The 22,715-nt window shown below is 33.5% G+C and overlaps 1 protein-coding gene across 1 annotated transcript in view; it reads right to left on the minus strand.

The window, feature by feature from the left end:
• The window catches only part of LOC127859604 (uncharacterized), a 42,128-nt gene that overhangs the window by 11,373 nt on the left and 8,040 nt on the right, over window positions 1-22,715 (minus strand). The gene's annotated exons all lie outside the window — the stretch shown is intronic.

Below are 22,715 nucleotides of genomic sequence, written 5' to 3' on the forward strand. Positions count from 1 at the left end.
TAGAAATTCGTACGAAGGAAGGCAATTTCTTTTGAATGTGCTGTATATATTTATTAATTATAAAACATGTTGACTCAACTTCAAGGCAGATCTTCAAGAGAAAAAGAACATTGATGGTTAAAGTTATATTAGACGCATCTGCTATGTTTACAGCTGTCTATGGCAACCGTTGTAAAATTTTAGTGTTTTCACTTCATATACACTTTTATTTGTTAATTCAGCATCAACATACTTAAACAATATCCCGGAAAGAGAAACATAATGCATTTGAAATTCAACCGTACTTTCGTTTGACAACTGATCATGCATGTACGATGTGAATCTAAATGTAGTTTTAGTGCAGATTCGTTCATACGACACAAAGACACAATTTTGTTTTACGGATCATTTTAATTTCCTGCAACAATATCTATAAATACGACAAACATTCAATCTTTACCTAACGTCAAACTTGACCTAGATATTGTCCAGACAAACATCCTCGTCAAGTTTCATCATTACAGAACCAAAACTCTGGCGTATGGATTGTTTTTGTTTTTGTAAGATTTGACCTGGTGACCTATATTTTGAGTTGACCCCGCTAACCAAACATTGCTTACAAAAATAAATATTTTGACCAAGATTCATAAAATCTGAAACAAAATTGTGACCTCTAGAGTGTTTACAAGGATTTTGCATAATATAATGAAAATTTGGACAATCTATGGGCAACAATAATGGCATTAATTTTGTGATTTGCTCATTATCAAACTTGACTGAGATTTTTCAGCAACTTTCATAAGGAATGCTTGAAAAGTGTGAATGCTAGAGAGTTTACAAACCAAATGTGGACAGACGGCGGACAAAGACCAATCCTAAAACCTCACCGATCTGAGCCATTTTCAAACTTGTCTGAGAAATCAATAAAACTAATGTATTGACTAAGTTTCACGATGATTAGGCAAAAAATGTGACTTCTTTAGTGTTCGATCACAAGGTTTCTCTCTAGTCACATAAAGAAAACTGCCCCACCTCCCCTGGCGGCCATGTTTTTTGACCGATCGGGACCATTTGCGAACTCATCTGAAATATATATAAAACCAATCTTTTCATCAAGTTTCATGATGATTGGGCAAATAATGTGACTCAGAATGTTCACAAGCTTTTTTTACTATACAAATATAAGAAAAATGCCACCCCTGCAGCCATGTTATTCAACTGACCGGAACCATTTTTGAACTTAACTCTCGTCTCAAAGAAAACAAGTGTTCTGACCAAAGTTCATGAAAATTGGGCCAAAAATGTGACTTCTATAGTGTTCACATGTTTTCACTATATACATATAGAGAAAAATGCCCATCCCACTGGCGACCTTGTTTTTTCACCGATCTGGACCATTTTCGAACCCGTCCGAGATATATCAATAAAACCAATATTTTTACCAACTTTCATGATGACTGGGCAAAAATTGTGACTTCTTGTGTGTTTACAAGGTTTCTCTATAGCCAAATTAGGAAAACTGCCCCGCCCACTGGCAGCCATGTATTTCAATTGACAAGAACCACTTTTGAACTCGTCCAACATATCATTAAGACAAACATTTTGACAAAGACAAAGTTACATGAAGATTGGGCATGAAATGTGACTTAAACAGTGTTTACAAGGTTTTTCTTTTTTTTTACCTAGTGACCTAGTTTTTGACCCAGCATGACCCTGTTTCGAATTCGATCGAAATATGATTGGGACAAATGTTCTGACAAAGTTTCAAGAAGATCGGACAAAAAATGTGGCCTCTAGATTGTTTACAAGGTATCTCTATAGCCAAATAAGGAAAACCGCCCCGCCCACTGGCGGCCATGTTTTTCAATGGACCAGAGCCACTTTTGAACTCAACCAACATATCATTAAGACAAACATTTTGACAAAGTTTCATGAAGATTGGGCATGAAATGTGACTTCGACAGTGTTGACAAGGTTGTTTCTTTACCTAGTGACCTAGTTTTTGACCCGATATGACCCAGTTTCGAACTCGAGCGAGATATCATTGGGACAAAGCTTCTGACCAAGTTTCATGAAGATTGGAAAAAAATGTGCAATCTAGAGTGTTTACCAACAAATGTTAACGGACGGATGAACGGACGACGGACAAAAACCGGTCACAAAAGCTCACCTGAGCAATCAGGTGAGCTAAAAAAGACAGTTCCGCTTGGCTTAGAGGACTGGGACAGGCCTGTTAAATATCGAATATCATAATTTAAAAATAATGACAATATCAACACATACTTCCATATTACAATTTACATGTATGTAAATGAACTAAACGTTTGAGAAAAATAAGTATTGAACAGATTGGTAAAGACCATGTGAAATATTCATGGTTCAGAATCAATGGGTTTTTAGGGGTTTACATACGGGCTGGACAAAATGCCTTGAATACGTCTAAAATCGGTGACACAATGTTACGTTGCTTGAAACATAACCGGCCATTAACTGTGTACAACGTATGTAGTAAAAATGAAATTTTTGAACAAGAACACCTGCTTATTAAATACAGTAATTTAGATGTATTTCACATTGCTATAAGCAGCATAACAAGAGCTGCCAGAAGACAGCGCGCTCGACTATTCGAGTGCTTGACAGTATAACGTAAGCCATCATGGGGAAATTGTTCATATTCAATAAGGTCAAGGTACATGTAATATAATCTTAGTGGAAGAGGACCATAATTGAAACATATTGATCGCATATGTTTTAAAGAAGTTGTACTTTATAGACTATTCTAAGTTAAGGTATATTTTCCACAATTTATTGAACATTTGTAAAGACATAAAACAAAGTAATAAGATTTCATTTCAAGTTTGATTGCAATAACTTGGGTGGGATGGTTGGACGGTCCTTTACCATGTTTCAGAAAAAAATGGGAGTTGGGTGGGGTGGAGAGAAGGTATCATGTGGGGGTGTGGTCATTAATTAGATGATCTTTCAAAAATTAGAAAAAAAGGGAAAAAATGTTTATTTATTTGTTTGAGGGGGGGGATTGATGGGTGGGGCGTGGGGGATGGTTTGGATGGAGTCCATTGTAGTATGTCAGGTAAATGTTGTTTTGTCAAGGTATGAATTAAATCTGATCATAAATAAAGAAGTTATGGCAATTTAAGCAAAATTTAATAATTTGACCTTGATAGTCAAGGTTATTCAAGGTCAAGGTCAAATTCAACTTGCCAGGTACAGTACCCTCAATAATAAGAAAGTATTTGAAGTTCGAAGCAATAGCCTTGATACTTAAGAAATAAAGTGGATCTAAACACAAAATTTAACAAAATATTCAAAGTTAGTAAGTCAAAAAAGGGCCATAATTTCGTCAAAATGCTAACCAGAGTTATGCAACTTTTCCTGTACATTCCCCTTATGAAAGTTAGCGAGTGTTCCAATTCTGAAACCAAATTTTAAATTTTTCAAATATAAAAGGGGCCATAATTCTGTCAAAATGCAAGTCAGAGTTGCATAACTTTGCCTGAACAGTCCCCATATTATATTTAGTAAGTGTTCCAAGTATGAAAGCAATAGCTTTCATACTTTAGGAAAATGGACCTTAACACAAAACTTAAACAAATTTTCAATTTTCTAAATATAAAAAGGGAACATAATTCTTACACAATGCTTGATACAGTTGTCTGCTCTTGTTTATAGATTGGGGTCAAGTTGGTAAACAAGTATGCAAAATATGAAAGCAATATATCAAGGGACATAGACGAAATTTGAGGTGGTACGCACACTTAAACATAAATTTATCAATAATACGGGCAAAAGCCCGCGAAGCGGGCGTTGACCGTTCATACATATGGAAATTTAGACATGAAAAATACACAAATGGATGCAGCTTAAAAAAAAATTTGCCACGCGACATATATTTTCGCGATGCTATTTATGAACTTTAACAAATCAAAAACACTTTGAAATTTGTTAAATAACATGTAAATACATACATCAGGAAAAAATATATCAATGACATCATTATTGTGTAGGGAATCGCACTAAATATTCTCGCATTATTCGTTTTTCTCCTATACATATAGACCGTCTCAGAATTAAGTCATTACTCAATTATCTCCCCTGAATGCTCATTTTGTTTCTGCCTTCGTTTGTTAAACTGGTTTACTACCTAGTTGTGATACCTTTTTTTTCAAACATAATGTCACTAAACCTAACCCGTCTAAAATGGATTGCCTAAATCCCGATGCAATAAATCGAAAATAATTAGTTGCGAATTTATTTGATCCGATTTATTCAATATCTCAATGTTATTATTATCGTCACAAATCAATAAATAAAACTGTTTAAAAATTGATTCGCTGCATTTATTAACATCGGCGTTGATTTCGAGCTCTCAAATTTTTAGGGGAGGTAACCACTTGCACCTACAGCGTCCGGTGCGCACCGGTATTCCCTAAATCCGGTCGCGAGCGGAGCATTTTATTGTTCGTCTGCAGCAGATATAGAGAGAAGAACGATACTGTTGAGAGCTCCTGATCTTGGTATATTTTATTGTAAAAAATTGGGTTTATTTACGATTCCAAATTCAAAACAAAAAAAACAAAACCGATTTTAATATTATTTTTATAATTTTTATCATTATTTAAATAATAGATCTTCTAAAAACGTTATATTTCCTAATATGAACCAATATTTGTGTTATTCAAAATAGTAAAACAATTCATTGTAGATCAATTTATGGTATATTAATTTAAACAGTCAATTTCATTTTCATTTAATTCAGTACTTAATCATTCAGCATAAAGATTTCTCCCATTTCTTGTACCATTAACAGATGAGCCTTGACTGTGGGATTTCCAACTTTTTATTGATTAAGGCTTCATTATTTCTAACTAGTAAGGTTACATTTTGCATACAAGACTTATTCCAATTCCTTACACCAAAGATAAATTAGCATTATTTTATACTTCCAATATTAAATTGAATAAGGCTTTACTTTTGGCTCAGAAAGTAACTCATTTCATATCATAAACATGTCTTTTACAAGTCAAACTGACCATAATTACTGCATTGAGCATGCAAATATTGAAAATATCTCGAGTTCAACATCAGCAGCAAAAGCAAATTCCAGAAAACGTACCTACGCCGAAGTAACCATTAGCAATTTAAATAATGGTAATATCAATAATACACAAAATAATATTTGTATTTCACATGACCATTCCTATACACAAAATAATAATTGTGTTTCACATGACCATTCCTATTATAATCCGATAGATCAAACACCGGTTCACTTCAACACTACTTCCATACAAGAAGACCATTATTTGAATGTCACAAGTACTGAACTTAAAAACTGCATGCAACCATACGTTACAAATAGCTGGAGATCGAAAGAAACGGGTTCAAATACAAAAAATCTCAAAAAACCTACTTACGCTGAAGCAACTCGAGTGATTACATGTCATTCCAAAGCAAAAACTACGAAAATGGACAACTGTGTTTCACTTCACCAGTCAAATGCTAGTCAAACAGGAATTGTTAATAGCTGTGCAACAAATACCAGTAAGCAACCTATAGTAACAAACGTGACAGGGAAAAACAAGCATTTGAACCAAACAACCACACATATGAACATTAATAAATCAACAGTTGCCAATGAAGCAATATCTTTCAATAATAATCTCACTAAAAGAAGGCCAAACAACAGAGATACTAGTGCCACGTGTAATGTTTCAAGCAAAAATATAAACCCCACACATTCTCCTGTTCAACTCTACAATTTAGATTCCTTGTAAATGCCAGCAAATTCAGTGTTTATAGAAGGTAAGGTTTTCAACAACTTTAATGTGCCGGGTGATGGAAATTGTTTCTTTAGTTGTCTCAGTTTAGCATTACATGGTAATACATCAATGAGCACTTATTAAAGAAACATGATTTGCACACAATTACTTGAAAACTGGAATTCATGGCAGCAGTCAGCCATTTGTGGGCATGAATTAGTAAATCAATCAATGGAAGAATACCGCTTAAAATAATTACAAGATGTGGTTGGGCAACGATAAGTGAAATTAAGGCAGCATGTGATATATTACCAATCAACATAGAACTATGGTCAAAAGGCAGCATATGTAATTCTGAAACACGACAAACATCAGCTGTATACACAAGATATTCACACTCTTCACACCATAACTCTGATCTTAATGTGACTCTTCTGATGTGGAACAGTCACTTTACACTACTTTCAGAGAGGAAGAACACTTCAAACACAGGCAGTTGAATGAAAATACTATTTTCTCACATAATAAACCCCCACACACAAACACACAAACAAATCCTCCATCAACAATTACAATAGCACACAAATATACAACACAACAGAACAAAACATTAAAAAAATCAAACAAAAGTGCTTTAGCGTCAAATGGTGTAACAAGGCTGTCAACCACTAAGGTAAACCAAACATTAAAGAGCCTAGAGAAAAACACAAATTCTACAAAAGTATTTAAACAAGCGCATGAACAAATTTGCACAGATTTTCTTAATCCTTATGAATTGGACACATTTCAGAATTGTAGGAAATTGGGTATAACATTTGTTCATCCTAATCAAAATAAAGATAAACTACAAAGAACAAAACGGATTTAAAAAAAATGCCTATGCCTTGTCTGCAGCAGTAAAAAACCTGTCATTAAATTTTAATGAAATACCACATGCACCACCAATGTCTCTTAGTGTGCAGCATAATATTACAATGGATAGCATACGTGCATTTGAGTTAAAGCAAATGTCTTACATGTTTAAGAATTGTACCACATGTAACGAATGTAGAATTGAAATGAAAATGAACAGTAATACAGTTGTCAACGTTGTCACATTGACAAATCTGACATTAAAATGTTCTCTAAAGAAAACAATATGGACCCTTGACATGTCCCTTCAGAACTTTCGCATTTATCTTTAGTTGAACAGCAACTAATCAGCCGAATATCATGATGTATATTCATATGCTTAAGCATTGGGGAATTGCGGCAAATGGCCATTGTGTTACATTTCCACAAAATGTTAGTGAACCATATCAAATTTTAACGAAACCTCCAACGGATATTCAGATAATTTGTGTCCGTAAAACTGGAAACAGTGCAAAAAGCAAAGATTTTAAAGTTAGGCGTTATGTAGTTCAATCTGCACTTTATTGGCTAAAATCCAACAATGTTGCTTACTCCGATATAACGATAAGTCAAGATAGGCTAAATCTTCTTCCTGAAAATGGGGAAATTGATCTTGAAACAATCGAGAGTAATTTTGATACCATAACTGATAAAGACCAACGGCTAGCAAAAGAAAAAGTATCACCTGATGAAATTAATGGCGATACTGTTTCAGCTGTTCAACTCCCAGGCGAATTAGTAAATATCAGAAATAAAATTGAATGTATCTTACAAGAAATTGCGGATACTAAAAGTGAAGAAAAATGTTCAAGAAAAAAATCAATAACTGTTCCATGGCCAACAAGAGATAATAGTTCAGATTCCGAGTTTACAACTCAATATTTTTTTCACTCTTGCATTTCCATGTTTGTTTCCCAATTGTGTTGGTGACTTTCACATAAATCGGCCAATAACTTGCTTTTCAAAGAGTGAATGGGCAGAACATTTGATATGGTACACAGATGGTCGTTATGCACAACATAAGTACTTCAAGTTCATAGTTCATAACATTATTTCACGTAAAAGAGCTCTAGAACAGAGCACATACATCATGAAACAACAGATCGGTGATGAGCACATGTCCATCACTGACCTTAATCAAAGAATTCAAAATGGTGATAGTTCTATTGCACCAAAAATCTTTTAATTAGGTGTTTCTCTTCGAGGTACTTCACAGTACTGGTCCAGAAGAGCACAAGAATTAAGAGCACTAATTCAGTATCAAATTAATGCTGGCAAAGGCCTCCGTTCATTTTTCAGCACTGCCAGCTGTGCTGAATTTTACTTTGCACCACTAAGGAGACTTCTAACTCAATACCATTTACAAACAACTGGTGAAAATGTTGATCTTAACGACAAAAACATTTTATATTACTATTTTGCAAAATAACAGTCACATTGTCTCACATTACTTTAACCCCCGGACAATAGAATACTTTGAAACTGTAATGAAATCTGCATTAAAGGTTGAGACTTTCTGGTACAGGTATGAGTTTGCAAAATCCAGAGGCATGATTCACTTTCATGGACTATGCTGGAGATCTGACAGAGAACCACACAATATTCTTCATGAGGCTTTAAAAAAACGGTCTGGATGAAGATGTCTGTGCCAGTAAGCTCTCTGAGTGAGCACAGCAAAATTTTGCCATGACTGCAATGCATCCTGTCGGTTCTGATGCCTCTGGTAATCCAAACAAGGATATGTGGCCTCCTTCCGAGGGAAATGCACCTGCACCACCTGAAGCAAACAATCCCGTTCTTAAATTGTTCATGGACATAAGTCAGAGTGAATGTTCTATACTAGAAGACCATTTACTTCTTAAAAACAAAATTAACTTGCACCGTTGTTCATCGTACTGCCTCGTTTCAAAAAAGGGGATGAAACACAAAGTCTGTAGAATGGAGTTTTGGTCAGAAAACATGCAAGGTAAAGCTATTCGTGATAGTCCCGCAATTGTAAAGGATAAAAATGGCTCTCTTAGAAGAGAGACAATCCATTTCTGGTTCAGCATTCCCAGTACCATACTCAAGCATGGCGGGCAAATGGTGTTATATCCTTAATCCTTTCAAAACGTTCACCAGATAATCCATCAATAAGTGATATTATTGCATCTGATAAGTATGTGTCTGGTTATGCATGCAAAGGAAATAAGCTAAGTGGAGAAGTTGTTGATCTTTTTTATGCAATGGTAAATGCCACTGATGAAACTTCTAGCACTGATGGCAAATCCCTCTGCACCAAGTTGCTAATGAACACAATAAATATAGACATTTCAAGTATGGAAGCAGCAAATGAACTAACAGGTTTACCTTTGTTTCACTGCAGTCACCAGTTTCAGTAAGTAAGCATGTCTGGGTCCAGGGTACTTGAAAAAACTGGCAACACTTGCACAAAACGTTCACCTCTGGACAAATATTTGTCACGGCATGAGAAAGAAAAATGCTCAGGGTATGAATTTATATGCAACAAAGGTAAAGTTCCTATGATAGCTGGTAACAGTACACAAGCAGTATGGCCTTTCAAGTGAAGAATACTCAAGGACCATACTGCTTTTGCATTGGCCAAACTGGAGGAAGTTAGATGATAAAAGAGGAACAAACACTTGGACTGAAGTCATGAACAACTTTGTAGAGTCCGAAGCATGTCCAAACTTTATCAAAGCTGCTATTGAAAGAGCGAAACGAAATCAGTCTGATGAGTTTGTTCCTGAACAACAATGTGAGCCAGAAGAAATCATAGTAGAACAGCCAGAATAGGTGGAGACATTAAGACCAGATAACTAATTAGTGTCAAATGATGATGAATATACTTTTGATGATGGTAGTTCAAACTATGATTGGGGTACAATGTTCATACAACTATCCAGAAGGTTTAGGCATACACTTCTTTGAGTCTTTTAAAAATGAAGACCGGCCTAACAACAGTGAATATCAAAATGTACATTAATCTAATATGAACTCAAAACAGAAATTTACATTTAGTATTATTAATGACAACACTTCAAAACTTTAAAAACAAGTTACCCTTTACACCTCTCCGACTAGTGGTCAGTGGAACTGCTGGCTCTGGCAAGTCGTTCCTCAGTAAATGCCTTGTACAGGCAATTAGACAATTGTTCCATTCTCATGATTCTGTCCAAGTCCTTTGTCCCACAGGTAACAGTGCCAATCTTATTGGTGGACAAACAATACACATTTTTTAATACCTACAGGAAAAGTTTCCTGTAAGGATATGTCTACTCCTGATGGATCACGTGGGGAAACATTACAAAGTAATCTAAAGAACGTAAAAGCATTACTTGTTGATGAGAGGTCTCTAATTGGATGTACAACTTTGGGATGGATGGAGTTTCATTGCAAACATGGTTTAAACAATGTGACAGCTGACTGGGGTGGGCTTCCCTCCTGTTTTTTTTTTTGAGATGATGTACAATAACCACCTGATTCTTGATTCACCTGTTTATCATTTCAATGGCAAAATACCAGCAGCCATGCATGGTGCTTTGGTATGGCAACAGTTTTCAGAAGTAGTTCATTTAGATACCATTGTTCGTCAAAATGAGGAACAGAAACACTTTAAAGACATTTTAATGTCACTTAGAGAATACACACTTACTCAAGAAAATGCCACATGGCTTCAACAGTTTCAATGGAATGACATCATGCGTCGTTATACTAACAATGTGATGAAAAACATTGAACAAAATACCCTTTATGTTTTCCCTACTCATGCTTTTGAATACAAACATAATATGCATCAGCTTGAGGCAATTTAATTCTGAATTTCCTGTTGCTAAGATACCCAGTTTTGATCATGGCCCACATGCTTTGAGTGCCACTGATGACAAAGTCCATGGTTTAATGAGAGTGCTCTTTCTATGCAAGGGTGAAAAGGCATGCTCACCTGCAATCTTAATGTTCCCTATGGTTTGTTCAATGGCTCCATTGGGACCATAGTTGACATTATATACTGTAATGGTACCAAACCACCTCTTTGTCAACCAGATGTTGTTATGGTGCATTTCCCAAGGTACATAGGACCACCTTGTATGAAAGACAACTCATGCATTGTCCTTTTTGTACCTGCCGAAAGAAAAGTGGAATGTTATTGTCATGGTTGCAAACGCAAACAATTACCTTTAAGGCTTGCATGGGGTACAACAATTTACCGATGTCAAGGCATGACAATCGGACATGGTGAACCAAATCGCTACATAGTTATTGATCCAGGCACAAAGTCGTTTGAGTCAAAGAATCCTGGAGCACTCTTTGTAGCGCTTTCAAGGGCAAAAACTTCTGGGGGTCCAAATGAAATTCCAGACTTTTTTGGCATCCAAACATATTAGTTAACGAAGACAGGTTATGTCACATTGTTGATACACCTCGAACTAAGGCAAGGTCAAATGAAATTAAGCTATTGTCAAAACTTGCCCAACAAACAGGAAGAAAATTTTCTCAATTGATTAATGATGATGTTTTCCAAAAACTACTTTCAACTTCTTTCAACACCCACTTACAAGAAATGCAACGTACAGAAGAATGAATGTATTGAATACTTTCAAGTAAGTTCGGTGGGTGGCATGTCAGCTATTAACCAATTTACTGAGAAATGCTTGCTAGTATTCATGTTAATACTAAACCACAATATAAATTCTATAATTCAACAAGAGATGTGTTCGTCAGAATAACAATGCCCCCTACTGCGCCGCTTTGAAATATATATTTATTTTTGACCTTGAAGGATGACCTTGACCTTGAACTTCCACCACTCAAAATGTGCAGCTTCATGAGATACACATGCATGCCAAATATCAAGTTGCTATCTTCTATATTGCAAAAGTTATGGCCAACGTTAAAGTTTTTTTTCGGACGGACGGACAGACTGACATACTGACTGACGGACAGTTCAACTGCTATATGCCACCCTACCGGGGACATAAAAAACTTATGACATTTCTCTAATTTCTTACCTGATAGATACACTGACAATTGCTGCTAATATAATTTCAGGTTAATTTGATGAAATATAGGAGTAAGGTAAAATATTGTTTCTTCAAATTATAACAAACGCATTGGGGACCATCTGTTCATCATTCCTTTATACACCACGAATGCTGTTTGGTTTCCATTTAATTCTTTGTTGGCATTAATGATTTCCTGCAAATAAAACTAACATGCTGGTAAAGTGAAACACATTTTGTTTTCATAATTTCTAAACATGATACTTGTCTATTATTTGAATGCCCTTGTCCTGTTTGTGTCAACACAAATGCATCTTTTCTGTAGGTCAATATTGTATGTATTTAAAACATATTTTTGTTTTCTATTGTAGATTCAGAAAACATGGATCACATAATTTTTGCCACAGATTCAAGAGGGGCAAAGTTAAATACGTTCTTAAAACGATCCACGTTGGACATATCCTAAATCCCGTTCTTTTTCTGGACCATAAATACCCTTGTTAATATCACAAACAGTATAAATTTAAATACTTTTTAATTTATCAGCATATTCTTGTGTTTTTGCTTTTTCATTATTTGATATCTTTGTGTTAGTGTTGCTATTGTTGTGTGTTTCGTATGATACACAAAATATTATTAATTTGCATAACAATGCTGTCTGTCTTTCTAAATAGGTCAAATATCAAATGTCACATTAACATTTAAGTTTACATATCTGGTGGGTGACATGTCAGTCACTAGCCGGATCCAATTAAAACAATCAAATAATACTCTTACAACAAACTCTAACTGTACACACATACATAATTTTCCTATGCATTACCTTTTTTAATGATTACCAAAATACATTAAAAGTATTAATTAAGTATCTAAATTTTGCCCATGCGAAATTAATGCTGGTGGGTGACATGTCAGTCACTAACCAAAACCAATAAAACACAAATACTCACCAAGACCAACATGGAAACAGGATGCTCTCACACAGTACAAAATTACCGAATGACTAAAACATCACGAAGCAAAGGTAGGTACAAAACTTACTTTAAAATGTTTTGTGATAAATTTAATAACAAGTGATTGACTATTGTTCTTTAATTATACTTGAAATCTGCTTACTATTTAATTGTTTATTGATTTAAACTTGTTTATTATCCTCAATGTTCTAAGTTGTGTGTTTCCAATTTCAGTCTCGCCATAGACCAGGGCTCATAACCAGTTTCAAACACAACAATGAACATGCGCAGCCTGCAAGATAAGTTGTGAGTACAATTTTAAAAATAGCTTAAAAAATTAAGCTTTTGCCCGTAAATTAGGTAGCACCTATTATCATATTATGCTTATTCTTAGTGGAAAAAGGGCGATAATTCTTACAAAATGCTTGTTACAGTTGTCTGCTCTTGTTTATAGATTGGGGTCATGTTGGTAAAGAAGTATACATAAAATGAAAGAAATACGTCAAGGGACATAGAAAATATTGGAGGTGGTACGCAAACTTTAACATTCCAACTCTCACTCTCATGCTCACGTCGACGCCGGATTGAGTACGATAGCTCCACTATATATATTTCATATATAATAGTCGAGCTAAAAATCTGTCTTTTATGCACTAGTTGAAGTTCTTAAGTAAACTTCTTCTCAGTTCTTATTTAAAATAAAGCACCACTTACCGTCGTGTTAAATCCTATAAAATTAAAAAGGTGAACCCCAGAAATTCACGTGATCCTGCACCCTTATATTTAAATATCGTTCACACCATTCCACACGATTTTTATTATTGGGGGGGGGGTAAAGATGGTACTCCTTGCCTGTTATTCCCTGTTTGATTTGTGTATGTATTTGAATTCTGTTAGATTTGTGTATGTGTTTAAATGTTGTTGTTTTTTTACATTAAATTGTGATTAGATGTTAAGAAGCTTAATTAAATTAAATTTATTTGGAGTTTTATGTCTTGTCAAAGAAAAATTGATTTAAAAAATAGGTAAAAGTGAACATATTTTGCTGAGAAATGTGTACGTGAATCTATAGTTTAATGTGTTTTCTTGGACATAACCACAAAACTGTATTAAGTCCGTTATGTTTTGCCAAAATACAGACAAGACTTAGCCCCATGTACTCATGTAGTAAACATTATCATGTACACCGTTTATCATAGTATCGGTCTTTCTGATTGGTTTATATTGTTATTTGGTTTGCGTTGTTATGTCCAAGAAAACACATTTAACTATAGATCGACAAATAACACAATAACATAATAAATAGGTGTTTTTGTATTTGTTCACTTGCAAAAATTGTATGTATTCATTAAGAGGGCCGATAGCTACTATGGATATACAAGCTATCATAATATTGGCATGGGATAAACATTACCTTCTTTCAAATGAAAACCAGAAATCATGAGAAAGTTCCTCGTAAGAGTCCTTGATAAACAGCAAATAAATTAAAACTAAACAAATGGAAACATAATAACTGTCCATTACTTTTTAAGGGGTTTTCATCAAAGGCACGAGCCAGTGAGGAGGGCCTATACTATGAGAAGAATGTAAGACGTTTCCACCCCAAACCATTTCCTCCCAAGACGTTTCCTCCCCAGACGTTTCCATCCCAAAATATTGAGACTTTGGGATGGAAACGTCTTCACTATTATTATATATATTGAAAATGACAAAGATATTTTTTTTCTAATGGGCTTATGAGGGTAGTTTAAAAAAATAGCTAAAATTAGATGTGATAAACAAGAGCACCGCATAGGCCAACGCTCGGCTGTGGTGCAGTTTTGAATAAATGAAAGCTTGTCAAAAGTTTTATATGAGAGGTCACAATGTAGGTTTTCATAGATTGTCATTTGTTTTACTTCAACAACTTGCAAAATTTGTATTTGGGTTCATGTAAAATGTATTTGTTTCATCAAACATGTTTGTATGACCCGTTTTGGCTCTCCTTATTACGATTTGATTCAATGTTTACGTATGCCTGTCAAAATATAAAACCCGTCTCAATTTATTATTTGTTGTTTTACGTTTTTATATTGACATTAATTGTATTTACATTCCATTGATACAATTAAGTTAGTACATTACCCTCAAAGTACTCTACTTTCACTTTATGTATTATAAGATGATTGTTTAACCGTTGAGCCTACAGACTGTGAACAGAATATGGCTGTATTATTAAATTTTGATGCAAATATATGTGCAATCTCTCAAAGGCCTGTAAGCAATGACTATTCCAATGGTAATGACAACATAAATGAATTGTTCATTAAAGGGACCCTTTCACAGGATTTTGGCATGTATAGGTTTGTCATTAAATGCTTTATAGTGATAATTGTAAACAGATAGCAAGAGTTTCCATATTAAGACAATTTAAATGCTGTATAATCAAATGTTTGGGAGAAATTAAATATTGTTGCAAACACCAAATGGTCTGCACTTCATTAGCAGGTATGATGCCGTAAAACTCTTTATTGTTTGCCTTTTAATTGTTAAAAATTTGTTTTAAGATTTTCTGTATCAAAATATATGATTATCATTATACAAAGGTATAAGGATGTTACGAAAAAACAAACACAGAATTTTGTATTTGAAGAAAAATGTTTTATGTTACAGGATGGAAAACAGTTTACACCCTTGATGAAGCATCCATGCCAGGAGATAAATAACCTCGTAACCAGCTTCGTTAACCTTTACTATTGTGCAGAAAATAAAAACATGTATGGTCAAGTAATTATTAAGCATTATACTTTATTTAATTACTTTAATTTAAAAACATTGACAATGCTCTGTTCACTGTTCATATATGGAGGGTTCAGCGTAAATTATGTCGAACACAATCATCGTGTTTGCAGCTTGAATATCATTGAATTAATAATTGTTGTTTTTTTCACAGCGATTCAGTTAAATAAAAGAACAATAACCACTGAGACAATGATGAGTGGTCAACACTGAAATGATGTGTTACTGAAATGTACATTTTTCTGAAATAATCACTTTTTTACTGTCATCAGTTTTTATCTTGACATAATTAATATTGCAGATCCTAGTGCAACCTGAGCCTACCAAGTTTACGTTGTTGTCAATTTGGACTGTATGTGGGTGATAATACAGACAAAATAGTGTGTTGTTATTGTTTTGTGATTAACAATTTTAACATAAAATGGATTTTATTGCAGACTATAGCGGTCAATTTTCATTAAAGAATAAAAAAAATACATTTTGACTGCGAAACAAGAATATATGGTAAAAAGGGCATATATGTATATATTTTGTGTATTTTTTTTATCAGTCTGCCATCTTAAGCATGATACGGCATGTAAAGGGAATATAATTCATACATTAGGATGCTCTAAAAAATATGAAAGTATCAGGATATTGTTCTCCAACACTCCATTACATGATGCTAGTTAGAGAAAAGCTGTTAAACAAAATTTGGCTGAAAATAACAACATTTAGGTCTTGCTCAACGCTTTTAAAGTTTTTAATACAAGCTGCTATGAATATAAAGGCATATGCTGAGTAACCATCACCCAATTTAGAATATTGTAATGTTGTGAAAAAGCTAGTACTTTACCAGTGATTTTCTTGTGGAGTTTGAAAATTTAACCTGTAATAATTCCTCAAAAGCTATATTATTGCATTTACGGCAATAATAACTCATTATTAATTGATGACTTTTACAAACAGAATATACAAATAAGACTGCGTATTTCTGCCGATATTGCCGAACTATATGGTTATCTGAATAATATCCGGATATTACATTTTTATTGTAGTAGCTATTGCTACTGTTGCTACAGCTACTACTAGTACTATTACTACTACTACTACTACTACTACTACTACTACTACTACTACTACTACTACTACTAATACTACTACTGCTACTATTTAGTACATTATGTTGCTGTTTTCTTGTCCTTCGGGATATTTCGTAATAAATGACGATACTACACTGATATATGTGCATTTACTTAGTTCTTTCGAATTACAAATGTATTATAAATTTCCCCTCTCCTTTATTATTTAACCTATCATTTCCCCGGTTCCTTAAAATCTTTATAAAAAAATTAAAATTGCATTGTGTCAACACTTTACTTTCTAGTTTCTATATTAGGTATATTATGCACAAAGATGTTAGAACAACTACTGAAATAATTAGTATCTATAATATCGAGGGGTTAGAGCCAGAACGTGGTAAGTGCACTTTTTATCAAAAAATCACTTTTTTTGCACGTTTAGAAAGCTATTCCAATACTCTTCAATTTGCACTATTCCCTGGAATCATATCTTGTATACAACATAGTATATCCGACAGAACCATGGTGCACTTTTCATGACTGCAAGAAAGCTTTAATAGCACTTAAGTCTTTTTGGCACAATATGTTATTCATATTGAGAGGTAATACATGTGCCAAAAGGATTTAAGTGCACTTAAATCATTTTAACATAAGCCAGTTGTGCCCCTTATTCTAGGTAAAAATTAAAATATAAAGCCCTTACCTTGTAAAGGAATTACTGTATCTGGTTTATATCAACAGGAAACACAAACTATTGTGCTAATAGGTAATTAGATAGGGAGAAATATGACTTTATCGGTGTTTATGTTGATAAAAGACACTGTTCTCCCACTATGATGGTAAAATAATATAATTGTGTCAACACCTTTCTCATTGAAAGTTCTTTCTTATAGAAAGAAGATGTTTTCAAAGAAAACTACTTTTACAGTACAGGTAAAGGCTGGAAGAAATTAACGCCTATCTTTTTTAGATTTTGCAGTAATTAATTTTATACTTGTATTACATGTATGTTAAAAGCTGTGCATCTATTAACTTATTTTCAAATAAACGTTTAACATGCCAAAGATGTGCTTATATTATCACAAAGAGTTCATATCAACGTCAGAAGAACGTCTTATGTTCAAACATAACGGCATAGGGTGTTACGACTGATTTGATTCGACGTTTCACTTTTAACGTGAAGAATGCTGAAAACCTAATTGGTAAATATTCCAGTGATCATAAATTGAAGAAATGGTAGGTTTGCGACAATGAGACCTCCTTAAAATAAGTGAATCCACAGTATGACGTCATTGGAATGTGCGTTTAAAAACGTCAATCTTTATGTTTAAAAGTATTAACTGGTGGACAAAACTTGTCATAGTGTGCGGATCGTTATATTTATTTTTCAAATGATTTATGATAAACACATGTTTTGTGGATATTCTGAAGACAAAGAATATTTTAATCATTGTTCTTATATGTTTAATGAAGTGAATAACATAACATCTTTAATTTTGCATTGAAAAAAAAGAAGTGAAACACCAGGTGCTGGAGCAGTATTGCATGTTAGTGACATGCAATTAGTTGGTCATTAATTTAAGGCAAGTGACCAATTGCCAAATAGTACAACACAGCACAATACTAAACAACATAAACATATATAAGAATAAAGCTTGGGTCACCGCCTTGGAACGGTCAACCTCACACTTGGCCCAGCAATATTCATGCTACATATAAGTGTGAATAAAATTTAACCTCATAGCATTGCAACTCATATTAAACAATAATAAAAGGAAACCAAAACGCATTCATTTTAATTACCATTTAATTACTCAATGGTAGGGAAGAGACCAGAGCAACAAAGTTACAACCTTTTGAGGAACGATGAAATGAAATTACGAACAAGTGTCAACTACATCCCTAATTTTTAGAAAAAAAGATTTGAGAATATAGCAAACCAACTTTTATTTGAAAAACATAAATCTTTACTCAAATTAAAATATATAAGGCGTAGGTTAAAACTAAACCCATACATTCCAGAGTAGGTAAGCAGCTAGAAATTCTCGCATGATTTCTTGGCTTCCTCAACTGACTTTTGTTTTCCTGGCAGTATTTGATGTAACATTATGCAGTCAATTTGTTTACTGGTAATGACGAACACATATTTTATAGAAAATGTTTACAGATATATTCATGTTCTGTAATCAAATCCCTTATCAGTAAAACAAGGCAACAATTTTTCCCCATACATGTTGCAAACTGACACAGATTGAGCAACATTTAAAGGACACGTTCTTGATCGTTCTTGTTGATGCCCTGTGTTAGTGTCATTTTCTTTAAAGATTAAGATGGAACAATATCACATAAATTGGTTAAAACATTCGCAATTTATTTTAACAAATATTATTCAAGCGAGACTATACGATTTTTGTATGTGTTAAATTGTAATATATTGATTAAAATATGTTACAATAACGCAAAATAGGCAAGAAAAAATATACATTGAAGACGAATTTCATAAAATGCAGCAAAGACAAATTAGCGCCCCGAGCAGATTGTGACGAATATATTTCGTACATATTTCCCTACAATTACCGAAGCATTCATCTTTTTATTAGGTTCGGAGTTAGTGTTCGTGTGTCGTATGAATATATATCGTTGCAGGAAATTAAAATGATCCGTAAAACAAAATTTAGATTCACATCGTACATGCATGATATACATGCTGGCGAACTCGACTGTACAGACATTGTCGATTTCAGAAGTAAATATCAGGCTTATTTCGCATTATTCGACACATGTCCTTCTAAACTTTTATTTTAATTTATATTGAAATATATGTATAATAGGTTTTTACACGTTTTATATAAATTCATAAATATTTAACAATATCGTACAGTCTCGGTTTTAAACGGAAATAATACAGTTTATGAAATGACATAAAATAAATATTAAACAAAGATACGCATGTCTATTAAAACATGCCTACTTAAAATAGTATACAGATTAAAAAACAGTAAAAGCATATTACGATACCATACAATATGTACTGCTATATATTTGTATAATTTGTAGTTACTGGTATATGTCTGTTTTTTGTTTAATTTAATTTTGTTCCTGTATTAATTTCTTTTAGTTTTATAATTGACTTATGTCAGTCAACCTTCTCACAAAATATGTGAACAAGTCCCTTCAATATCTTACACTTACACTTACTCTTCCTTCCATGACAATCCCAGCCCATATGAAAATAAAAATGACCCACAGATCAGTACTGGGGCAAGGTGGGGATATCCTTAACATGGTTAGAAGAGGCAGAATGAAAAAAAACAATGAACAATTATTCGACGCAAAGTTAAATATATATCAATAAGCTTAAACGTATTTTGAAACAAATATAATAGGTTAATATCAAATGATTGAGAATAAACAAAATTTATACAAACATGTTTGCATTCATATTTAGATGTACAGTGGCATAGAGATGACATTTACTCCTCTTTTTTATAAACTGCACTCCTCTTTTTTCTATCTCGTTGCCACGACATACTAACTAGAGGGAACGAGTTAACTATGTCGCGGGAGTGATTTATTAAGTCGAGAGAACGAGATACAAAAAAGAGTAGTGCAAAACTAAATAAATGAAGAGTGCAAACATTATGAAAAAAGAGTAGTGCATTAAATAAAGGAAAGTGCATTAAACACTTTACTGCACCGCTTTTTGTTTCGTTGCACTCCTCTTTTATTTAGTTTTGCACTCTTTTTTTCTATCTCGATCGTTCCCTTAACTTAGTAAGTTGTCCCACAACAGAGCTTTCTCGTTCCCACGAGTTAGTAAGTCGTTCCCTTGAGATAGTTAAAATGCTCTCTTCTTTTGTTTAATGCGCCCCTCATATATTTACTGCACCGCTCTTTTTCTAATGCACGCCTCTTTCATTTAGTTGTGCACTCCTGTTTTTTCTATATCGTTCACTCGACTTAGCTGACTGTTCCCTCGAGTTCGATTTAGTAGGTCGTTCTCTCAAGTAAGTATGTCGTTGGAACGAGATAGAAAAAAGAGGAGTGCAATGTAAAACAAGAGTGATTAACAAAAAGGAGTGAATGTCACCTATATGCCACCGTACTAGTGATGATCAATACATGCATTTTACTGGAACGTTTTGAACAACTTTGATAGAGGATCACCCATTGATCATTTATGTGAAGGTTTGTTCGAATCTTCCCAGTGGTTGAAGTGGAGATTTGAAGCTCATTGTAGACAACACAAAGAGAAGCCAATAACCACGTTAGCTAACTCTCAGTAGAGAACCAAAATACAAGATGCAAGGCAAATACTAAAGCACAGAAGATTTTACAGTATGCAGTCGATAAAATTGTGATCAACCTCCAACTTAGGTAAGTCTCGATTAATCTCTTAATTTTGTTATACAAATTATATGAACCTCGTTTTGTGACCAGCTTTTACCACTGCATTCACATTTAAACAACTGCTGTAGAGAATCACTTTGCATTTACAACATAGGCATCAATTTACATCACCTAATTGACAAGTCGGTTCAGAATATAATAAGTTATCAGTAGTGTTTGGTCTATCGATGTGTTTAAAAGGATGTTGTCCCTGGAGTGCGGAATGTAAAGACTCCAGGATCATAATTAACAAAGATGTTAGTCAATATATATAATATGAAACCTATTGGCATTGCATTTTGAATGCGCTGATGTTGAATATTATGTTGATATTTATAAAATCTATATAACCCATTCGACCCTAATCCATTCAGGCTATATTTCATTTCAAGTTAAAACAATCAAAGCATTTATAGTGTTCATAAGCTTTTTCTTATATTTGACATGGTAACCTAAGTTTTGAATACACTTTACTTAGATTTCATCTTTGTTGTGATATTGTGATGATACAAATACTTATCAAATGTGATCAACATTTAGTCATAAGGGTAGCTTCTATAGTTGTTACAACTTTAGCGTAACCTTTAACCTGTTGACCAGGTTTTTGATATCAATTGGCCCAAATTTTACTTTGATTTAAATATTGTCGAGATAAACATTTTTACTTTTATATTTTATTTGGCCTTAACCGAAAATCGGAAGTTTGCTTTATTAGATCTGTACTGTAACTTTGCTCTACTTTGCTGTCGGTGTCATGAACTGTAATGAAATCCCTGTAGGTCCCGACTTTGATGGCATGAAAGTTTTAAACTTTGCATGTGTTGTTGATTTACCCAGACAAAGTGGACATGAGTTAATTAGAAACTAATTAATAATTGTCTTCGTGAGGTAATCACCAATGGTTTTGAGTTCCGATGAATGAAATTAATTACAAGCATCAGAATAACAAACCGTTGGTGATTACCTTAACAAACAACGTAAGCTATATATAATTTTAAATCTAACATGATTGTTTATACATATTATGCCCTTTTCCCACAAAAATACATAATTTGTTTTCATGACGACAACACACTTAATTTATAATAACTTTTGTCAGGTTCTTTAAGATTATTTGAGGAAATTACATTCAATAAAAATATTAAGCTAATCATGCAAAATGTATACCAAGTAAACAGGTTTGGTAACTTATGTATGAACATTTTACTACTTCAATGTGGTTTCACTGGGCCGAATGCAGAAATGATATGTTTGTCAAACGTCTCCTATATCACATATTTAAGGAGGAACATTTTACTGAACATTAACATCTGGGAATTTTTTAATTACCATGACAACAGAGGGCTCTCTTTCCTTTTTGTGAAGTAAAAGTGAGACGCTCAATTTATTTGAAAAACAAATCCCACAAATTTCAAAATTGTGAGAAATTTAGCCACAAACTCCTCAAAATTTTACAAACAATATTCACATACATGTAGACATTGTAAAATGTTGATTTTTATGCATAGGTATAGTAAAATAATTTCATTGGCTGAACACTTTTGCTTTCGAACAATAAATTCATACATCATATGAGCAACTAAATTCTGACAGGTTTAACTGTATCTTCAATGATCCATAGTCAATACTTTTGACAAACATTAAATAATGTTTGTCTATGTGATTTCTGTTGTGTGGCTAGACACATTAGTTATACATTGATTTTTAATTTTCGTGTGAGAAATGTAAGCCATATAATTTTTCCAAGTTTGAAACCTTTTTCAATAACAATTGTGCCATGTCACATGCGCATAGGATTCCCTATAAATCATACATATTAACAATATTTGACATTAAAATGCATTTCATAAAAATGCAATTTAATCTATTTGAAAAGAAATTATT

The sequence above is a fragment of the Dreissena polymorpha genome, chromosome 15 (assembly GCF_020536995.1).
Source record: "Dreissena polymorpha isolate Duluth1 chromosome 15, UMN_Dpol_1.0, whole genome shotgun sequence".
Classification (NCBI taxonomy): domain Eukaryota; kingdom Metazoa; phylum Mollusca; class Bivalvia; order Myida; family Dreissenidae; genus Dreissena; species Dreissena polymorpha.